The following is an 11,321-nucleotide window of genomic DNA, read 5'->3' as shown; positions in this document are numbered from 1 at the left end:
GTTTATAAAAAATAAAAAAAAAAAGAAAAGACACTTGTCCTAAAAAATATTGGATAATCAAATAAGTATCACCTAAATTGTGACAACCCGAGCTTTCAAGGTTTATGCCTTTCGGTCTTGTGATCCCAATTCCTCTTTATTTCCTTTGGCCACGTTCTCACCATGCTAATTATTAAACGTTGTAATAATAATTTATTAAACCTAAACGTAGTTGAGAATGATTGATTGTGTGGAGTGGGCCACCGTAGGTGTCAAATGTATAATTGGGCCGCACCCTAGTTTTCTCCTTTAGATAGTGTAGAGGGTATGAATATGGACCTGTGCCAAAGACATCAACTATAGCCTCACACTTAAAGATCGTGTAATCCGTAGACAACCCGCGTAACCCAGTATTTGAACGAGTTGACAGGTTATATTTATGGGTTGTAATCCATTTAGAATACTTTAAACGGGTTGGGGAGTAAAGTGGGCCGCACCTTGTGTGCTTTGGTGTTATGAGCGGCCGAGATCCCTTGAAGCCCAAACATAGCCATGTGAGTTGAGAACCCAAACCACCATTTGTGTGCTGGTGTACGGCAGCCCAAAGTAAATGGGCTAAACTTTGACTATTTAGAACACATATTACGTAGCATATATTTGCTGGGTGATAAACTCAACACAAAAACCCTACCCCCTTTCATCTCCTACATACGGCAGACCCCCACCACTAGCGCAACATCCCTTTGTATCAACATCTGAATCAAGTCTAGCTCTCGGTTAGTGGATGCTTTATATTAATACGTTATATTTCTTGCTAAACATGGATTGCATGATATAGTAATAGTATGGTTAATTGTTTGGTGTATAGAATTGTATGATGATAAGCTGTTGATTCGTAATACATGATATTGCACAAATTCATGATGTTTAACTGTTAGAGGGGTTGTATGATGACAAGTTATGACCTAGGGATTAGAGATAATTGGATTTGATGTTGTTGATATTTTGATAATAATAACCAATATTCTGTTTGAATGCACAATTGAGAGAGTAACGTGTCATATGTGATGATGAATCTATTTGAGAAACATGAACTTATGATTAGCAATTTTGTGCGGTAACCTGGGTAATAATGTGATGTTGAGCCGATTACTCTTGTGGAATAGTTAGAGGTGTCTTGCCAATTGTTAATAAATTAATGATCAGAGAAAGGCACATGATGATTTTAAGAACTGATGTAATTACGTAACACTTAACTGGGGAACCAATGAACTTTGATTTGGAAAGGGGAATGAGTAACAACATCAGATAACAAACGGGTATTGAATGGCACACTTATTGGTCACACACATAACTGGGCTCCATATATAAACTAGGCTGTGTGATTTAATTTGATAATTGATTATGTATTAATGAAATAGTTGTCATGCATTAAAAAAAAAAAAAACTAAGAGGACTGATGATCGAGATGATCATCAGGTCATGTGAATTGGTTGTGTAAATGGGCCACTTTATCAAAACACATCATACCTAAATCAGTATTAGGTCGCATAAGAAAACAAATGGGTATACGGATGCAACTGGGCCGCGTAACGGACTCGGAAACAGCCAAGCAGCCCAATGTGGACTGTTGGGCCGTTTGGGCCAGACCTGTGATTGGGCCACACACGTTAACTAACCACACACCCAATAATAATAAGTTAATAAATTGGGAATTTATACATGGGGATTGGGCTGAGCAAACTGGGCCGAACATATATATATATATGTGTGTAAATGCAATCTGTTGATTGAGGATTCCTTTATGCTAGGTACACATTGGTAATTGTGAATATGTTTGAAATTATAAAACCTTTGAATGTATAAGCACCAGTTCGGATAAGCATGTAATATAAATTAGTGCTAACAATTAAAAACCTTCAAGTAAATGATTGTGGGACGTGTTGTTGTTTGGGCCGCACTTGAGTCGGTGGGCCGCGAACATAAACGAATCGCACAAACTCGGAGTCCATAGCACACTTCCGTCGGGCCTAAACTTTAATGGGCTGCACGAACTTGAGGGATGCTGTTAATGCTTATGTACTGTTATGACATATGAACTGGGTATGATAATGCTTATACGACACGCGTTTGATATAAGTGCTTAGAATGTGAGTTAATGCATAGGAAACTGATTGTCGTTAATGATCATATTAGAAGCTCGGTACAAACTTATATGAGACTTGAATGCGTGCTAAGACATTACTTGATGAGAATGGGCTGCTATGCTATCTTTTGTGACATGTGTTATATGAGTGTTTCTTGTACACAACATGAATATGGAATACGTGATCTATGTACATGCAAATTGACTGTTTTGGTAACCACGGTAGGGTTGGTTGGCTAGCACGGACGGGTAACATAACAAATCGAGCAAATCAAAGGTGAGTTCACTACATTCGAGCATGCGTCCCAGTTGTTGGGGACAGTCCGTGGGTATTCCATGGGGGGATAAGTCTTTGGGTAAAAACGGGTATATTGGTTAATATTCTCACCTATCATCTTTTGTAAGTCCCTCATCGGGTATTAGTTAGTAGCGCTACTTAGATTTGGCACCCTCACCCCGTGCCTGTAGAGGACGGAGGTGAACTAATGACCCAGTCTGGCCCAGTACTAGATAGGAGTACGTGGGAAGGGCAGTCGTGTATTTCAGGAGCCGTCATTGTTCGGAATTGAGATATTAACAATATTACTTGCATTGGTTATTGAACTGTTTTACATTCAACTGGTAACAAACGTTTTCTTCAAACTGTGGACTCGCCAGCTTTGTCTGATATACTTGTTACATGCTCGCAGGTCGTTAGGTGATTGAAACAGGAGCTTGTTGGCTGGAGAGCAAGAGTAGTCATGGTCATACCAACGGGATTATTTGTCAAATACTTATTTATTAAGATTGAATTCATATTTACCTTATGATACTTTAATGCTTCCGCTGAACTTGTGATTTTGAATAACTTATGATCAGAATTGTTATTACTTAATTAATGGAACTTTATTACAACTTGTGATTCAATGTAATTAGTGGCTCATTGCTAGTAGTCACACGCCTAACAGGGACACTCCCTAGGTGGTAATTTGAGGGTGTGACAGTTTGGTATCAGAGCCACTGGTTATAGTGAACTTGGTTTTAAAACGTTTTTATAAAACCAGACTATAACCGAACACATTCGAAATCGACCATGGCACTCAGCTCCAGACTGCAAGGTTCGTTTCTCATTTACTATTGCATAGTATATCCAGTGTTTGCTTATGAATAACATCACACGTGAATGTACACTTAGCACTGCAGTATGAACTTCTATGTTACCAACCCATGTTACGTGTTTTAAGAGTGCGACCCTTCTTGAACTTTCATGATCTATTTTGTGGCGTCATCTGTCTTATTGCTCGAATTCGGGGAACCTTTTAGCGCGAGTTAAGAGGCACTGAGATAAGCATGCAAATTGCCTTATTATTATGGGTGCACACATAATAATAATGTGGGGTGCATGTGAGTCCTAGTGAGGCTTAACGAGTGTGAGAGGGGTTTTGCTCTGTTAATTGATGTTATGTTAGAACTCAACAGTCATAGGAGTCATAGCAGTGATTGTCTCCTACTCGAACATGATCTTTTCACCCCTTTCTGAATTCTTACGGATCTCGATGCTATCGAGTATCACCTGAGCACACATCTGAATGCCTAGCGAACTGTGTAGGATGTTAGGTGCTAGTACGAATGTCCCTGAGTTGGATGGCTCAGCGTCAAATGATTGGACTATACTTTCCTCACTTATCTTTGTTTGCTAGAACTTAGCGTGTTGGCGCCTTAGATTCCGAAGTGCGATCACTTCTGCAACACTTTCGCGACATACCGTGTATTACCCAGTCAACTTGCAAGAACGATGTAGAAGAGGGTAAACGTAGTACCTTACCGGCTTCAGCATTTGAACGACTCTAGTTACCGACAACGAGAAACAGCGATTTGACTCCAATCGAATCCTTAACCCCAGCCAGCGACTCATGGGAGTCGACTCTTACGAACCAATCGGGACAAAATCGATGACGGTTGACTGTAAAGCGGAATGTGTAACCACCCACACCATGAGTAGTGCCTTAGGACGTGGCACGGAATGTGAAAGATGGACCTTGTTGGTGAAAGGACGCAGGACACCGTTACAGGCAACAATATTAGAGGCAACAGTCGCGGCAACATCAAGGTACTCGTGATCATAGCTTACAGAATGGAAACGAAGGTGACCTTGACAAGGATTGACTGTGTTAAGTCAAGGTGATGAAAACCAAAGAGACGACGACAGTACTCGAAATTCTCGTGACGAAAACAACATTGGAAATGAAGCTCATGGAAGGACATTTAGTATTGGCATAGGCTATACAAGAGGTAATAGCAACACGATAGCTTGGATGGGTAGTGATTCGCTTCGTCTCTGTTCTATTTAACCCCGATGCTTCTTGAAACCGAACCTGTCGTGGAGTCGGCTGATGCAAGTCAATTGAAGCCTTATATGTTCGATGAGATGCAAACTCGACCTTGGGGGACAAGCGTTCGATATCGACCTTCCTTCCACTACCCTTGATGGTTTCAATATAGTAGTTAGTGTGGATTGGTTATCCAGAGGTCGCGCAGATACACCAGTGAGGAGAAGACTTGCGTGGAGAATCGTTAATTGTTCTAAAATGTCAGAGTGGTGCAAAGGTTAGCGCCATTTTAGCAATGAAGGCCAGAAGTGTCTACGGAGGGATTACTCCGCTATACTAGCAACCGTTACTGATGTTAGGACTAAGGATATAGAGGATCGAGGATCCACAAACCATTCGCGATTCCTTTCGGTGTGCTACCCAAGGAACTTTCAGGCTTACTTCCACAACTGTTAGGCGAAATCTCAGTCTGATCTCACGCAAGCGGCAACCCTGAGTACACGCACTCTTACCGTCTTGCACCAGGAGGGTTGCAAGAGCTATCTAATCAACTGTAGGAACTGTTAGACAAGAGTTTTGTCGGACCTAGCTTTTCGCTTTGGGGAGCCCTGATTATATCCGTGAAGATAAGCCTTTTGGTATGTGTACTGGTTTGCAAGAACTCAATAAGGCGACAATAGAGAACCGTTTGCCACAACCATATATTGACAACCTGACGACCAGTTGCGGGGGTCGAGCTTTCATTCGAGGGTTGAATAGCAAATGTACTATCATCAGATGGGAGTCCAGAGGGGAGAATGTTTCTACAAAGGTATACCAGACGCAGGGCGGCCATTGCAACGTTGTATTCCAAAATCCCTGGGCCAATCATCACACCGGCAGCTGCACGGATCACATGAATCGACTATGCTTATTGGCAACGTGTTGAATCATTTCTAGGAGGAAGGAACATCGTAGACGATGTCCGTATCCTATTTTAGGGCTCCTGAGGGAGGAGTCATTACGTGCGAAATCTTGTTTAGTGTAGCATCTAGATTCGAGAGATGCATTTGAACATATAACCAACAAGGTGGGAATACACGTGGACCTCGCTAAGATCCATTATGTTAGGAACTGATCAACATCCAAGATCCCTTCGAGGATACAGGAATTTCTTGGTCTCATTAGATACTATCGCAGCTTAATCACCGGATTTCCGAAGGTTGCGCAGCTTAAATCTCTTTAGCACAGCAGGGTGCTGTGTTTGTGAAAGACAATGCATGAGGACGTCTTTTCAGCTTTCGAATCCCAACTCTGCAATGCACTGAGCATCGTCTTTACCCGTGGGTGCGGGTGATTTAGTGGTGTACCATGATGGTCCGAATCAGAGTCCCAGATACACACTGACGCAACACGAGAGAGTGATGACTTACGTAATGGAGTTACAAAGAGGATCTGCACAACATACAATCGGTGGTGGAAACCGTAGTTTTGGATTTAAATTCGAGGCATTACTTGGACGGTACCGAATGCACCACTTAGACCGCTCACAAGGGCCTCCCGTGTACCCTTGTTTTAAGAGAGCTAACCATGTGATGGCAAAACTGGATGGAACTTTTGAATGGATACGACCGTGAAACCTGGACGTGCACGAGCTTTGCAGCTTGCTATCGACTCTAACATACCTGATCAAACACGCCCTGCCCAAACTGAAGAACTGAGGGAAGAGAGTTCTCAAGATTAACCCATGCGGGGCATGGGGAAACAACCTTTGACAGGACGGACGACAATTGCTACTTCATGGAACGAAATTTGGACCTCACCATACATTAACTTTAGGGAACTGGTGCAGGCGAAGCACACAGGCCTACATATCCTACTCATCTGAGTTTTGACAGGAGGTATTAAAACCCGAAGACCATGTACAGATGACCGGGTCTGAAGGCCCACATAGCCACACATGGGAGCGATGTTTGACATGTGAGAAAGTCAAGGCGGGATATTAGCAATCCGAAACACATATATGGAAATGAGAACGGACTGCCGTGTATTTTGTCACTAGTCTACTAGCACACACTTGCATGCAAACAAGAAAACTGAAGAGTCTTCATAGTTGTGAATGTTCCTCTGAGAGAGGCGGCTTTTAGGCACGAGGTGCCAACTCCTGTTACCCTTGAATTTGATTTATGCATGATTTGGGTCAGGAAATACACAACACCCTTGGCTCACGTCGGAACCAAAGCATCGCTTATCACAGTTGGGCAAACGATCAGAGAAAACGAACTTTCCTGACACACGAAGACATGCTGCGAACATGTGTGTGGCTAGTTTTGGTACAAATTTGAAGGACTCTTACCTATGGTTGAGTACTACTGCGGCAGTTATCATCTTGGTAACCAGACAGCTCTGTCGAGACATTACATAGACAGTAATGCCAACCTTCTTGTTGGACTGAGATGGGTGACGGCTTATTTACTGATCCAGGACTGGTACTCGAAACTCTTGGGGAGGTTGTTTGGACTGAGAGACGATTGGCGGCAACGCGTGACCGTCAGGAAAGCTGATAAACTTGGGAATCGCTGGAAGATCGCTGTAGGCGACCGTACCAAGTCGAAAGTCTCACCCTGGGAGGGTGTGGAACGCTTGGGGAGCGTGGTGAGCTTAACGGACGACACGATGGACCATTCAATAGTCTGGGAAGAATCGGTAGCGTAACCTATAAACTCGAGTTACCCGACGAATCGGGTAATCTACGCAATGTCATTTATGCTTCGGATCTAAGGCAGTGGTTGTCTGATGAAACACGTGCGATACTTTTACTGGATAAATTTATCAAACACATGGACTAGGAAGTCAAGGTTCGTAAACTTAGTTGAATTCCAATCGTGAGTGTTCGTTGGAACTCAATACAAGGACCGCAGTTCATGTGGGAACACAATGATCAAATAAGACACGAGTACCCTAAATTGTTCAAATGTTGAATCAACTCCTGATGCCACTGGCAAATTTCGGGGCGAAATTTCTTTCAAGTTGGGGATGATGTGGCACCTGGGGAAAAGTTTGCTGCAATATTGATTTATCACTTCACCTTTTCCGCGCTTACTTGTCAAATTTCGGGACGAAATTTCCTTCAAGTTGGGGATGATGTCACAACCCGAGCTTTCAAGGTTTATGCCTTTCGGTCTTGTGATCCCAATTCCTCTTTATTTCCTTTGGCCACGTTCTCACCATGCTAATTATTAAACGTTGTAATAATAATTTATTAAACCTAAACGTAGTTGAGAATGATTGATTGTGTGGAGTGGGCCACCGTAGGTGTCAAATGTATAATTGGGCCGCACCCTAGTTTTCTCCTTTAGATAGTGTAGAGGGTATGAATATGGACCTGTGCCAAAGACATCAACTATAGCCTCACACTTAAAGATCGTGTAATCCGTAGACAACCCGCGTAACCCAGTATTTGAACGAGTTGACAGGTTATATTTATGGGTTGTAATCCATTTAGAATACTTTAAACGGGTTGGGGAGTAAAGTGGGCCGCACCTTGTGTGCTTTGGTGTTATGAGCGGCCGAGATCCCTTGAAGCCCAAACATAGCCATGTGAGTTGAGAACCCAAACCACCATTTGTGTGCTGGTGTACGGCAGCCCAAAGTAAATGGGCTAAACTTTGACTATTTAGAACACATATTACGTAGCATATATTTGCTGGGTGATAAACTCAACACAAAAACCCTACCCCCTTTCATCTCCTACATACGGCAGACCCCCACCACTAGCGCAACATCCCTTTGTATCAACATCTGAATCAAGTCTAGCTCTCGGTTAGTGGATGCTTTATATTAATACGTTATATTTCTTGCTAAACATGGATTGCATGATATAGTAATAGTATGGTTAATTGTTTGGTGTATAGAATTGTATGATGATAAGCTGTTGATTCGTAATACATGATATTGCACAAATTCATGATGTTTAACTGTTAGAGGGGTTGTATGATGACAAGTTATGACCTAGGGATTAGAGATAATTGGATTTGATGTTGTTGATATTTTGATAATAATAACCAATATTCTGTTTGAATGCACAATTGAGAGAGTAACGTGTCATATGTGATGATGAATCTATTTGAGAAACATGAACTTATGATTAGCAATTTTGTGCGGTAACCTGGGTAATAATGTGATGTTGAGCCGATTACTCTTGTGGAATAGTTAGAGGTGTCTTGCCAATTGTTAATAAATTAATGATCAGAGAAAGGCACATGATGATTTTAAGAACTGATGTAATTACGTAACACTTAACTGGGGAACCAATGAACTTTGATTTGGAAAGGGGAATGAGTAACAACATCAGATAACAAACGGGTATTGAATGGCACACTTATTGGTCACACACATAACTGGGCTCCATATATAAACTAGGCTGTGTGATTTAATTTGATAATTGATTATGTATTAATGAAATAGTTGTCATGCATTAAAAAAAAAAAAACTAAGAGGACTGATGATCGAGATGGTCATCAGGTCATGTGAATTGGTTGTGTAAATGGGCCACTTTATCAAAACACATCATACCTAAATCAGTATTAGGTCGCATAAGAAAACAAATGGGTATACGGATGCAACTGGGCCGCGTAACGGACTCGGAAACAGCCAAGCAGCCCAATGTGGACTGTTGGGCCGTTTGGGCCAGACCTGTGATTGGGCCACACACGTTAACTAACCACACACCCAATAATAATAAGTTAATAAATTGGGAATTTATACATGGGGATTGGGCTGAGCAAACTGGGCCGAACATATATATATATATGTGTGTAAATGCAATCTGTTGATTGAGGATTCCTTTATGCTAGGTACACATTGGTAATTGTGAATATGTTTGAAATTATAAAACCTTTGAATGTATAAGCACCAGTTCGGATAAGCATGTAATATAAATTAGTGCTAACAATTAAAAACCTTCAAGTAAATGATTGTGGGACGTGTTGTTGTTTGGGCCGCACTTGAGTCGGTGGGCCGCGAACATAAACGAATCGCACAAACTCGGAGTCCATAGCACACTTCCGTCGGGCCTAAACTTTAATGGGCTGCACGAACTTGAGGGATGCTGTTAATGCTTATGTACTGTTATGACATATGAACTGGGTATGATAATGCTTATACGACACGCGTTTGATATAAGTGCTTAGAATGTGAGTTAATGCATAGGAAACTGATTGTCGTTAATGATCATATTAGAAGCTCGGTACAAACTTATATGAGACTTGAATGCGTGCTAAGACATTACTTGATGAGAATGGGCTGCTATGCTATCTTTTGTGACATGTGTTATATGAGTGTTTCTTGTACACAACATGAATATGGAATACGTGATCTATGTACATGCAAATTGACTGTTTTGGTAACCACGGTAGGGTTGGTTGGCTAGCATGGACGGGTAACATAACAAACCGAGCAAATCAAAGGTGAGTTCACTACATTCGAGCATGCGTCCCAGTTGTTGGGGACAGTCCGTGGGTATTCCATGGGGGGATAAGTCTTTGGGTAAAAACGGGTATATTGGTTAATATTCTCACCTATCATCTTTTGTAAGTCCCTCATCGGGTATTAGTTAGTAGCGCTACTTAGATTTGGCACCCTCACCCCGTGCCTGTAGAGGACGGAGGTGAACTAATGACCCAGTCTGGCCCAGTACTAGATAGGAGTACGTGGGAAGGGCAGTCGTGTATTTCAGGAGCCGTCATTGTTCGGAATTGAGATATTAACAATATTACTTGCATTGGTTATTGAACTGTTTTACATTCAACTGGTAACAAACGTTTTCTTCAAACTGTGGACTCGCCAGCTTTGTCTGATATACTTGTTACATGCTCGCAGGTCGTTAGGTGATTGAAACAGGAGCTTGTTGGCTGGAGAGCAAGAGTAGTCATGGTCATACCAACGGGATTATTTGTCAAATACTTATTTATTAAGATTGAATTCATATTTACCTTATGATACTTTAATGCTTCCGCTGAACTTGTGATTTTGAATAACTTATGATGAGAATTGTTATTACTTAATTAATGGAACTTTATTACAACTTGTGATTCAATGTAATTAGTGGCTCATTGCTAGTAGTCACACGCCTAACAGGGACACTCCCTAGGTGGTAATTTGAGGGTGTGACATAAATACCATACTGATCTCCAAACCCTTAAAAATGACTTAATTATTCTCATATCCCGTCTCCAACTTTAATATGCTCCCACCATATATTTTATATATTTTCAATTTTCAAGTTTAGATTTTCTTATTTTTGTTTTTAATAAACTCACAAATAGAGAAGCTTTATGAAGCGGTTCAAACGAGTCATAGTCCCTTCTATTTAAGCCCTACTAAGTTTCATTAATGTCATCTACTCATCTAGGGTTTAGCCAACTACCAACATCCCCCTGTTCAGATTAAAGGTTTGGTAATGGTGGAAAGCAAAATAACCTAGAAAACTTGTAACCCATTGCATTTGATTCCATAGTTTTTCATGAAATTTATTAGTAATACCGTAAAATGTGATACAATCTCATTACATTATTTTTCTATCTTTTTTATATGGAATTATTATAAAATGATAGAATGTGATACAATTTCATTACATTATTTTGAATCATTTTTATATGGAATTTATGATTAAAATAATAATTTGTATAAAAATTTCTTACAATGTGTAAATCTTAGATACTTGTTTTAATGAAAATATGATATGATATATAATATATAATTTATAATTAATAATAGCGATTTTGTATGATAATGTTTAAATCATAAATACGTTTTTTTGCATGAAAATATGATATCACATATCATATACAATTAATAATAATAATAATAATAATAATAATAATAATAATAATAATAATAATAATAAT

The 11,321-nt window shown here is 40.5% G+C and overlaps 1 long non-coding RNA gene across 2 annotated transcripts; it reads left to right on the top strand.

The window, feature by feature from the left end:
- Positions 1-212: 212 nt before the first annotated feature.
- On the top strand, positions 213-10,493 carry LOC118487127. Of its 2 annotated transcripts, XR_004880374.1 has the most exons (4): positions 213-755; positions 2,352-2,402; positions 9,831-9,881; positions 10,294-10,493. It is a non-coding gene; the product is annotated as an uncharacterized LOC118487127 (long non-coding RNA). The 2 variants fall into 2 exon arrangements; XR_004880373.1 differs by lacking the exons at positions 9,831-9,881; positions 10,294-10,493 and adding an exon at positions 2,815-2,971 and having other exon boundaries at positions 237-755.
- The last annotated feature ends 828 nt before the right edge of the window (positions 10,494-11,321 follow it).

Source organism: Helianthus annuus, chromosome 2 (assembly GCF_002127325.2).
Source record: "Helianthus annuus cultivar XRQ/B chromosome 2, HanXRQr2.0-SUNRISE, whole genome shotgun sequence".
NCBI classification, from domain to species: Eukaryota; Viridiplantae; Streptophyta; class Magnoliopsida; order Asterales; family Asteraceae; genus Helianthus; species Helianthus annuus.
The sequence above is the reverse complement of the archived record's forward strand: the minus strand, read 5'-3'. Positions and strand labels throughout refer to the sequence as shown.